The sequence below is a fragment of the Tetrao urogallus genome (genome assembly GCF_951394365.1).
Source record: "Tetrao urogallus genome assembly, chromosome: 6".
Lineage (NCBI taxonomy): Eukaryota > Metazoa > Chordata > Aves > Galliformes > Phasianidae > Tetrao > Tetrao urogallus.
This window is the reverse complement of record NC_136819.1, coordinates 21,269,107-21,281,252: the sequence shown is the minus strand read 5'-3', so window position 1 is coordinate 21,281,252 and position 12,146 is coordinate 21,269,107.

Sequence of the window (12,146 nt, the reverse complement as noted above, 5' to 3'; positions counted from 1 at the left end):
AACTCCAACAGATACAGAGAGCATAATGACACTACTTGATAGAACAAAATCTACAGAACACTATTTTTTAATGTAGTCACCACTATTATCTGTGCATTTCTGCCAGCAATGAACAGAGTCTGCATGCCACGCTTATAAAACCTCTACTGCCATACCACCACCATCTGCTTCTGACATCATGGGCCAACATAATAATTAGGAGATGTTACTTCCAGAGCAGCCCCTATATGTTATCTTTTATATGAAAAGGTCCTCTAATTTGAACATTCCTTTTGTTTGTTAAGATTCCAGTGACGTGTAGCCAAACGGTTTTTAGCCGTGTGACTCCACTCTTACTGACCCCACTTAGGAACTGTACAGCTGTGCTAGATTTTGTCCAGTAATGTCCCTGTCAATGGTGACTCACTTCGGTAAATGAAGAAATGTACTGACAGAAGCTTGGAGAGAAAAGAAGATTTCTTAATCTAAATTAGCTCATTTTCAACTGTCATTTTAATCTCTGGCCATTCTTGTTGCTGCTGTCAGTCTGGGCAGACATATTGTCTTATGAAGTCGACCACTATGATCTGTTAAGATAACTTAATATAACTGCAACAGTGTAGAATTTGTTATTTAGCTTCAGGAAGTGCATGTTGCACATCTCGTGGTTCAGAAAATTACAATATATGTTAAATACTTACTACTGTGAACCCCCAGCAATTTACAGAAACACACTCAAAATCTTATTTCTGCCTACGCTATTTAGAGCAACTTGTGTACAAATACTCCAGTTTAGTGCATTTTGTGCATTGCTGCAACAACCATGTAATTACAGTGCAAGAAGCTGCTCTTTCTCAGGTTCTGTTAGTTGGAGTCCTTTGTTCTCAAGATGTCTCGTGCTTTCTTGAACCAACATCTGCCCCAAAATCTGTCAACTTTCTGTAAGAAAATACTGTCATTAGCACATGATGAGGGAGCAAGACTCCATAATTGTTCTGGGCACAGAAGTCACACCAGTGATAACTTGTGGCAAGCCAGCACAATATGTTTGAATTCTGGTTGTGGTCTGTAAGATAGCAAGAGAACTTTGGTGGATAACTTGTCAACCATAGCTACACAATGACAGTAATTAAAATACATGCAGAAGCTGAGGAAAATCTACGGACTTCATCTGAAACCACTTTCTGTATGAACTATATACAATGTAAATATTCAGAAAGTTAGCGATGCTGATCTGCAAATTGATGGAGCATTGCTAACAAATAAACTGATGTAGGAATTTTTTTCCAGTTAGTTGAAGGAAAGGTTGTATCTTGTGACTTTCTTTCATAGTCTCAGAGAAATATCCACAGCATCTCTATTTATAGTAGATACGTCTATCTAGTATTTGCTTCGTGCTATCACTAGCAGATTGTGACTTATTTTGCTAATTTTTTTGTGCTAATGTAAATACTCTAAGCATTCTACAAAAAATTTTAGACGACAGCTGTTAAAAATAACCTCTTTATGTAAATAGTTCGGTTCGTTACAGATTCTTCAAGCCCATAAATTTATAATAATTTCTGAAAAAGTTCTTTACAAAATAAGTATTGCTCTAATATAAGGAGATACTGGGACTTAATCAATAATAAATGGTTCAGATAAAAGACCTAAGTGTTATTTTTTACCATTAAAATTACTTGCAAGCTGTGGAGTTACTCCATGAATTCTTTTTATCTGGGAATACTTTCTTTCCCTCTCACTGTATATAATACTAGAGGAGTTCCAGATGTTTTACTGACATGAAGGCAAAAATATATTTTAAGGGCTTAACAGTGTGAATCTATAATGATATAGAATATTATTTGAAATCAGAAGCTGTTTCCTGGGAAAGATGGGAATTTTGTCTTTATGTAATAAGTTAACTATATGCTGTGTCTAATAAGGACCAAGCAAAAAGTAATGGGAAAGCAATAGGGAATCTTAAAACCTCACCATCTAGTTATAATTAGATGACATTGATGAAACAGATTTGAGACTGCACTCAACTGGATTTTCAGAAAATTTGAGGGCTGCTCCAAGAGTAATACCTCCTATTTTACTACATTGTTCCATGAAGTCAGAGGCAGATACTGGTTTTATTGCAGTAGAGACTGAACCTTCCCATGAATTGTCCATTATATTTTGTTGTGTAGCAGATGGCAGCAGAGGGATAGTATGACAAAATGGCATCTGACATGGAAGTGCATCTGAAGCAAAGGTGTGGAATTGTCTTGCTTTGTGCAGAAAAAGTGGCATCTGTTGACTTTCATCAACACTTGTTGAATGTTTATGGAGACCAAACAGTGGATGTGAGCACAGTGAGGCAGTGGGGTGGTGCATTTCAGCAGTGGTGACAGCAACAGCGGTTGCTAGGTGTAGATTTTTATGGGAGTGGCATGTAGGCTCTTGTTCATTGCTGGTAAAAATATATAGCTAATGTTGGTGACTATGTTGAAAAATATTGTTTTGTTGCTGATAATTTACTCTATCAAATAGGATTATTACAGTCTTTCTATCTGTTGAAATTTCCATGGAAATAAATTGAAGGCTTTACTTTCAGAGCAGCCTAAATGTTTAAAGGAAGGTGGTGGTGCTTGTCAAACACTGTTAAGGAGCTACTTTTAGACCACCTTTTTATACTCTCTTGTTTGTATTTCTTATCTCCTAATCTTTCTTTCCCAAAATAGTTCTCTTTTCTTAGCCTTTGTATTCTAAGCCTCTAAATGTTGATTTGCACAAAAAGCATCTTCTTTATTTTTTTCTATTTTTTTAGTAGTTTATTTGTTGTTACTTTTAAAATATAAGAATGTATTTAGTAGAATTCTTTGGAGTGCTTTTGCTAGTGCTTAAATGTTTCATAAATGATTCTGTCATAGGATGCTTAATAAACTTTTAAGTGTCACCAAATCCTGACATGATGAACTGTAGGTGTGTTGAAGTACAGTGCAAATGGTTTATATAAAATAGAGCCTTTGAGAAAGGAAAAATTAATGAATATACAGAAGTACACCTGTTATTTTGTCAGAGTCAGTAATAAGAATGAGCAAAGATCTAGAAAATAAGATTACATGTAAACTGCCATTTGTGAGACAATCTTGAAAAAGAATGGAGATGATATTGTCAGAGAGGGAAAGAATAATCTACTCTCTATGATGAGTGATGAGCTTAAGCGCTACAGCAAGTGATTCAAGGTAGATGATAACTCTTATCCAACTCTGAGGAAAGCAATACTTAGCAATAAATGATCCAGAGAGATCATAGGATCGTCCACATCAGATGCCATCAAGAGCAGGTTAGAAAAAGCACTTAAGAAGAACGATACAGGCATGCTGATTATTCCATCAGTGAATGGATTAGAGGACCTCTGAAGGTTGTTTTCAGCTCTGCAGTTTTATTATATCATTAGCAGAAGCAGTACATCCGACTTTTCTCTCTTACTGTGCAGTCCTACACATTTTGCTAAATAACAATTGCATCCCTGGAGACAGTGCTGCAGAAATGGAGGCAGAGTAAAAACAATTTTAGTTGGAAATTTGGGACAGATTTAAGGGAGAAATCTGGCCTTTGCAAAAGAAGACCTAATGGTAGAATGATGTCAACTAGCTGGTAGTATTGTAATATGAAATTTAACAGAGCCATTCATCAGTTCCCATATACCAGAACGAAACATTGCACTACAAGACAATGTAACCAGTCTTTGTGCCCTAACTAGTGCCAAAGTAATTTTTTTCTCTAAGCTTGACATATTTACAGGATACTTTGAAAAGTTAAATAACAAAAGGCTTCTAACTGCTCAGCGATTTGTTCCTCTAAGAAAAGAGAGAGAATTTGATGTTTCTTATTGCAGTGATAGTACACCAACAAATAGAAAGCAGAAACAATGTCAGCTTAATGTCTGTTACATAGAGAAATGTAAATGGAAAACTGCTTTCCACTGCAGCTGCCCCTACAGGTAAATGCCAGTGAAACAGATTTCGAGTTAGCAATCAGCAATGATACTGACCAGATTCTGTGTTAAAAGAAAATAAAACAGAAAGGTTTCTCTTATTAAAGCATTCTTGTAGAATTAGCTAAGCTTTAAAGTACTGTAGAATTATGAATAGTACATCTTCAGCCTTTCTTTCCTTACCTCTAATATTGTCTAATTCTAAGAAGAGATGTTAAATATATATATAAATATTGCTAAAAATAGACACTGCAGGCATAAGTGAGCATTGTTGTTGGAATTCAGCACTGAGAAAGAAAGAGCAGGAAAAGAGCAAGAAGATAGCACAAGAAAGATCTTAATAGAGTTTGTATAGCCTACCAAAAAAGAAGCATAAATGCAGATGGAAATTGTTGCATTTTGAAGAGCACAGGATATCTCATTAAGTGAGATAATCTTCAAAGAATGTTCTGACTTCAATCAGTCTTCAAACCATCTGTGCTTAGCATTTACATAGAACTGTTCAACTGTACTTGAAAGTAGAAAAAAGAAAAAAAAGCATTTGAAGGGCAGAATGTGGTCATCACCTGATTAAAAAAAAAAAACCTGGAATGTAAAACTCTCTTTCCAGAAAAGGTTGTGCTGTTAGAATGGTGATAGTCTTTCTCAGTCAGCATTGAACTTCATAAACGACATGTGGTCAGTAACAATACTGACTAATGAATAACCACAGGCCCATCCCCTGTGATCGTAAAAATGCCTTGGTTGCATTTTCATGAATATTGCAGACCAGATCTATGTCTTGGGAAAATAGTAAAGCTGATTCTAAGTTGTATTTCCTTTTCTCTCTAATTTCACTTGAAACTACTTCAAACATCGTTTTTGACACTAAGCTTTAACATACATTGTGATGCAATGAACAGCTGCACCACAGGTGCACTCCAGTTTGCAGATGGATGAATGGAAGTGATTTTCCCGCTTGGAAGATTGGCAAAGTTTTACATTAATTAAGCAACCTCATATTAGATCAGCTTAATAGGAAACTCCATTAAAGCTATTAAGGACATCAGTAGAATAAGGTATCAATGTAAAATTTAGGTAAATAAAAAAAACTGTGTTGCTTCAGCGAATGTTGATCAGTACTTTCTCATTGACTTTTACTTGTCATTTCTTTCAGCAAATTTGTGAAGTTGTAGCATCATGAAAATGCTAATTGGTTATATTCATGAAGATTGATCTGATAGTGTCAGATAGTGAAAGGTCTCCTGGGTAAATATTTTTCTTTTTTTTAGCCTAATCACAAGTAAGTATGGCAGTCTACTTTGGTAATAACTACTTTCTGACAGCTACTAAAGTGTTTGCACACTAAAGGCACTGTATATTCCAGGTACCAACTGAAATAAACATGATTTATCATACCAGTATTTTAAAGAGTAATCCAATTTTAAAAGTTCACTAATGAGAGAAGACCCTTTCATTTTATGGTTATGCATGTAAATACATACAATTTTTGTTACAGATGGGATTTGCACCACTACATACATAAAGGATCAGAGTGCAAATTCCACAGCATTGATTCTTAGCTGTGATTTTGTACAGACAGCAGTGATATTCGGATTTGTATGCATTCCTTATTCACTACAGAGATTCTGATAAAAAGAGTAGGTCCATACACTGGAAAAAAAAGAAAGAAAAAAAAAAAAAAAGAAGAAAGAATTTTCCATGGATACCTTGAGGAAAACTTGGAGTATGGATCAAACTCCAATGGAAGATTTTGAGATTTGGTAGTAAAAGTATGTAGCTGGGTGTATGTATTTACAAATATGGAATGTAGTGTTAGATAGAATAACCTTAGCTGAGTTATTTCTAAAGTGATAAGTACCATACTTCAAAACTAATATTTCTGTAAGGCCTTTTTTTTTTGTTCAAATTTTTAATACCTTATCAATATGTACTTCAAATTCTTCAGTATAGTAGGTGTTTTTAAGCACATATTTACTGCCTTAAGTACCTTCCTCTTATAAAAGGTAGTAATTCTCATTTAGTTATTAGAATTCCTAAACATTTTCCCCCGGTTTGACTTAAATATAATTTATTTTTATTCCATTTTTTTATATTTAATCTAAAGTTGTTCTCAGCTACTCCTTCTTTATGCTTCCTAACCAGAGTAACATTATAAAGCAGAGATTACAAAGCATTTCCTTGCAAGTGAATATCTAATATAAAATGAGAAAGGAACAAGGTAATGAAAGACGGAGAAATTCTTGGAGGGACAACCTGTGATCAAGTAGAAATAATAAATAACTTCTCATATAGATATGAAAGAATTTAAGCAAAAACTTCACTCCAATGTTTTGTGCTGTCCAAGATTTAATGTAGCCTATTAAGAGCCAGTGGGAACCTTGAAATCACCAGCAAGCCATTGCTGAAAAAGAATATTTTCCTACTGTTCAAGTATGCATCATGAAAGGCTTCTTATGTGATATTTTTATATGTGGTTGAAGTGTGTAAAGTTCCTTGCAACTTTTCATTTCTTCTACACATGCACATTTAAAAAAAAACAAGCAAACAAAGAAAACCTATTACTTTCTATCTCTGCCTATGAAGGTTCAACATTCCCTTGAGGACACATTAAGGCCTTGGCCTCTTTTCAGAACAGAACAGGATAATTTTATTTTCTCTCATCCTTACTACAAATATACCTATCTTTTAAAATTTTCTGTGCTATGACACAAGTAACTGATGGCTTTTTGTTTTCTATCGACAATACAGTTGTATGTCAGTCACAGCACTCAAGAACCTGTCTGTGCCATCCTATATCTCTGTCACATTCTAAATGTAACCCGACTTCAACAGCAAAGGACAGATGTACTGATATTTGCAAAATCCTGCACGCTATATCTGTCTGATGTATCTGAGGTGACTCAATGAGAAAGGCTTATGGAGAAAGGTGTAAGTATACTATAGCAACGAGTTAGGTTCAATTCTGTAACACTGGAAGCAAAAGGCATAAAAGAGAAACTACAAACAGTAACTTATATCTTTGCCCCCAGTCTCTTCTCAGATTTGAACTTCAGAATTTTGTGAAGCAATTAATCCAAGGAGTAGTTAACTAGTACTCTACCACAGAAGTATTCTCTTTCTAAAACTGGCTTTCTGTATTCATTACACAGATCTGTTGGAGTATGCATATGACTATATGTGCCAGTCAAGGGGAAAGGAAGAGAGGAAAGTTTTAATTGCTGAAAGTGAAGCTTCAAAACTTGCTTCATCCATTTCTATCCCAATTTAGGAGCCTTTGTTACAATGAAGCTTTGTTCATTTGCTCACTGCCTCTGAGAAAATGGCATTCTTCTGCTTATTTGAAAACGTCTTTCCAGTGATGCTGCAATGATTAGCGACTTTGTCTTAACGTGCCAGCTAACACGCAGCTTTGAAATTCCACTACAACATTTTGTATATATATGACACATACGTCTTGCTATGTGAAAGTTTGAATTGTTCTTGGCTTTGTGGCTTTTTAGAAAATCTACACGTAGATCTTGAAGCAGGTACAATTTCACACACATGAGGATTCTATTTCTTAGAGATCTGTGTGTCAGCCCACTAAGTTTAAAACATGGTTCCTGCCTTGCAAAATTAGAATTACTGTAGTATGGATAATTCTTGGTGTAGATAATTCATCTGTTCAGAGTATAGCTTATCTGTGTTCTATAGAACCATTTGTGGATTCAGCATTGCTGTTTTTTTTTTTTTGTCTTCTTTTTTTTTTTGTTGTTTTTTGTTTTTTTTTACTGTCTTACTGGGCTTTGTGATAGATATTGTAAGATAGAAAGAAAGAGATACAATGGTCAGTAAGTGCCATTTGCAAAGCTGTGCGTTTCACTGTTCCATGTAAATTTCTGCTTTACAAATATGAATTTCATGTACCTTATATTCTGCCATTTATTACATTGCATATTCCTGAGGACACCGCTGCCTCTAATTTTGTGTAAAGCTACCTTTAGGTTCCTTGAAAGGCAATAGCAGATTCCTTCACTGGGTCAAACTGGTGAGATAATTTCTATGTAAATGCCCTTTTCACATTATATAGTTATAGCACCTATGCTTCCGTTATGTAATTTGATTACTTCCATTATATAAATTTCATATAATTCCATTATATAAAAAGAATGTGGCCAGCAGGTTGAGGAAGGTCGTCCTGTGGTTTAGTGAGGCCACATTTACACTACTGTGTCCAGTTCTGGGCTCCCCAGGTCAAAAAAGACATGGATCTCCTAGAAGGAATTCAGTGGAGGGCTTGGAGCATCTCTCAAATGAGGAAAGGCTGAGTAACCTGGTTCTGTTCAGCTTAGGGAAAAGAAGACTGAGAGGGGATCTGCTGAATGTTTATAAATATTTAAAGGGAGGTGGGAGGCAAATGTATAAGGCCAGGCTCTTCTCAGTGTTGTGTAGTGATAGGACAAGGAGTAATGGCCTGAAACTTGAACTTCTGACTAACATGTGGAAGAACTTCTTTATGTACAGAGCACTGGAACAGGCTGCCCAGGGAGGCTGTGGGTTCTCCTTCTATGGAGATATGCAAGATCCATCTGGATGCCTACCTGTGTGACCTAATGCAGGGTGCCTGCTGTAGTGAGGAGGGCTGGACTTGATTATTTCATAGGGCTCCTTCCAACCTCTGCAATTCTGTGATTCTGTGCTGCATCTCATGCATCATGTGCTGAATAAGATATGGTGTAGTATCTCAAAAAACATCGATCCAATTTGTTATAAATTGTATGTTTTATTCTTTTGTCTGTAACAGATACAAGTTAACATACTTCCACTTTTTCCTTGCCAGTTATTTGTGGCCACTATAAGAATGCGATAGTGTACTGTGTTTGGGAGCATCAGGAAAATATGATTTCATTATTCTTGAATCTTAGATTGAAGCTCTATAAACTTTTGTCTAGAAAGGATCAGAACTTCAGGTTTTTTCCAGTATTTAACTTTGTCACGTTGCATTCTCAATGAAACTAAATGCATCCCAAATATTTACTGAGCTGATGAGCCCAGACCTGTTCACACTGACTTTTGTTGAGTTTCAAAGAACGCACACTATCACGTTAAAGCAGGAAACAGAGGAAATGTTACGAGCTCACGCAGGCAGATCATTGCCAAGGGATATTTATTTCTAAACTGGTATAAGAAGAAAAGACTGTTGACACTGAAAGTTCATCAAGCAAAAAGTTTGAAAGCAAGACATGTAAAGCAGTATAAGGCATTATGTCTTTTGGCTAGAAGGGTGTTATGGTACAATAAATAATAATAATTACTTTTTTCTGTCTTGTCAGAATGTACTTTGCAAATACATTACTTTGAATTATGTTTAAACAACAAAGGCAATGTCAGCATCAACCAACACTTTATGAAATGGAATTAATATTAGACAAAATTGTTTCCTAATGGGTTCTGATACAGCAAAATTCTGTTTATGCCAGAAAATGTGTTGTCTTCAATTCCAATTACTTAGAACATGCTTTCCAGCAGTTCTTACAATGCTCCTTGTTAGGAAACACATTTCTCTGGGGGAAATATATAGATCTGCCTCATAGTGATTCTGTTCGCAATTTATCTGTTGTAGAGAAGAACAGATAAGGATTAAGGAAGATGGTGAAAATTCATCTATCTTGTTGTTTGTACAGAGTTGAAATTAACTCATGAGCTGAGGTTTGCACAAGACTTGTTTGAAAAGTTGTCTGTTTTTAGTCTGTGATTCAGTCCATATTTCAGGTCTTCAAATTTCAGCTGTCATAGATTTTAAATTTACCATAGGTTTATCTGTCAGTGAGTCTGTTTCCATGTGGTAAAGTAGGAAAACTGTAGTGGATAAATAGGTCCAAAAGCAAATGTCATCACAATTTTAAATAGCATACGTACCTAGAGTCTGAAATAAAAAAAATCTCAATTTAATTTTAAGTTATAAGCCTTAAAAATACTTATTAAAAGTGAGATGTGAAATATTTGCTATCTTCCTGTTAGTGCTTGTTGCCTGATAATAGAACTGTTTAACATGCACCGAGGAATGTGGGAGAATTTTTATTTCTGAGCTCCTTAACTATTTCAATGATAGAAGCCATTCATGCCCTAGATAAACATCTTAAAGCTTCAGGATTGCTGCTGTCCTTCTAACTGGAAAATGTGTAGATAAAATGCTTTTGATGAGCTTTATTGTATTTTAAGATAATCAAGTTTGATAGAAGGGCTAGGGAAGTAGAATGGATGCCAGAAAATCTACTCTGCTAAATACGTGTGTACTAGGGGTCTTTTGGTTGCTTTCTCCACTGCCTTAGAAGTACTGTACTTCATGATTCTTTGAAAAATAAAAGGTGGTAGAAAATGTACATAAGTAACTAACTAAAGCTTGGTCTGTAGTTGGTTTTGTAGGGCACAAGAAGAAAACTGATTTACCGGCGCACTTCTTTTTCCTCTTTGAGACAGATTTTCTAATAGAAAGTAGCTTTTGTGAAGACAAAGTAAACATGTTGTGAGCTGAGTCCTTGGGAACTAATAGAGCCTCTTGAGATTATGTTGAGATGTATATTGTTACTCTTTCTGAGAGGAAATTAGATTTAACTTCAGATTTATCTGAGCTTTTCCATCATGTCTACTGGGCAATTTGCTCTGAATAGGAGTTTGGACTTTTGTTAATCCATGGGGAATGTAATAACTGATAAAGACATTGAGTTTACACAACAAATCCTACTTCTGTGAGGTAATAAACTGAGAAAATTGCTGCTTAACATATTTTTCAGGTTGCCTCTTTACGCATAGCACCTCAGCATTTCGCTACAGTAACTAGAGGAAACTGGTGGCTCTTTCGGAAAAGCAGAAATAGAGATGCCATTGGCTGGTATCCACTTGAACCCCATAAAATGTAGTTAAGCAATCTTCCCTTCTGAAGATGGTAACAGTGTATAGGGTATGGAAAGACTAAGTCAAGTCCCATTTCTTTTCTAGGAAATATTCTGGGATGCCCGTGTGACACTATAAACATAACTGCTCTCAGTTATCTAATTGCATTATATGCCTAAAATAAATCAAATCAAGATAATGCAAGAACTTGCATTTTCTAGAATTGGGGAAAGGAATCATCAGCATGTCTGTTTTTCACAGATGTAGGCTTTCTGATTCCTTTTTGTATTACATCTTTAAATGAAAAACTGGAGAGCTTGCTGCTCCCTCACTAGGGAATAGATACTTTTAAATTCTGAAGACCATGAAACATCACTTTATTGCTAGCTCTCTTCATTTTGTACTGCCCTTGAACATTTGTGACTTTACAAGCTTGAACAGTTTGGCCTGCCCTGGAATCCCAAATCTTAATGATGGAACACGACAGCAGTTTGTTTCCAAAATAATCCCTTCATACTTAAGGGAAGATCTTGGCAGTGGCTTATCTCTAAGTAATCCCATCACAGGGAATTTCTTGGCAGCCATTTCTTAAAAAATAGGAAACCTCAATTTAAAATATTAAGCTGAATAAATAAAAAGATCACATTATAAAATAAAACAAGATAGATAGGATTAAGTGAGAACAGGGAAAAGACAGAGCTGATTGATATTTTTTTCCACTGAAAACTAAGGTACAGATGCTTGGGGATGAGGCCTGATGCTCCGTTCTTCTTGCGGTAATTAGAAAGCCAGTGCTGCCAAAAACTGTTTTCCTGTCTGCCAGTCAGTTTGCAGGATGTTCCTGAAGCTTCTTGTGGATCCCACTCAGCTGTGAAACCAAACCTGTAACACACATTACATCAACAAAATGACCCTAAGAAAAGAAACTGGAGGAGTATTTCACAGTGAGCAGCTCACAAAGTATCTGAAATTTTCAAGAAAACAAAGCCTTGATCATTGGAAAACAAACAAACAAACAAACAAAAACCAAACCACAAAGAACTTTGTCAGTGTTTGTTGCTCCCATGGAGAAGAAGTGGCTGCCCTTCTATATATGCCCAACCATAGTTGGGTACCTTTAAAATGTTATGTGGCCTTTTTTTAGAAAAAATATTTTTCTCTGTATTACTCTGCTCTAGAAACAGATTTTCCAGTTGGATCTGTATTTCCAAATGTCACAGTTCGAGATTATGAACAAAAAGTACTGATTAATTTCCATTTTTGTGAGGGACAAAATTAACTGAGTTTGGTATTGAACTCAGAGAAGTAATAAGGTTGAAAATTA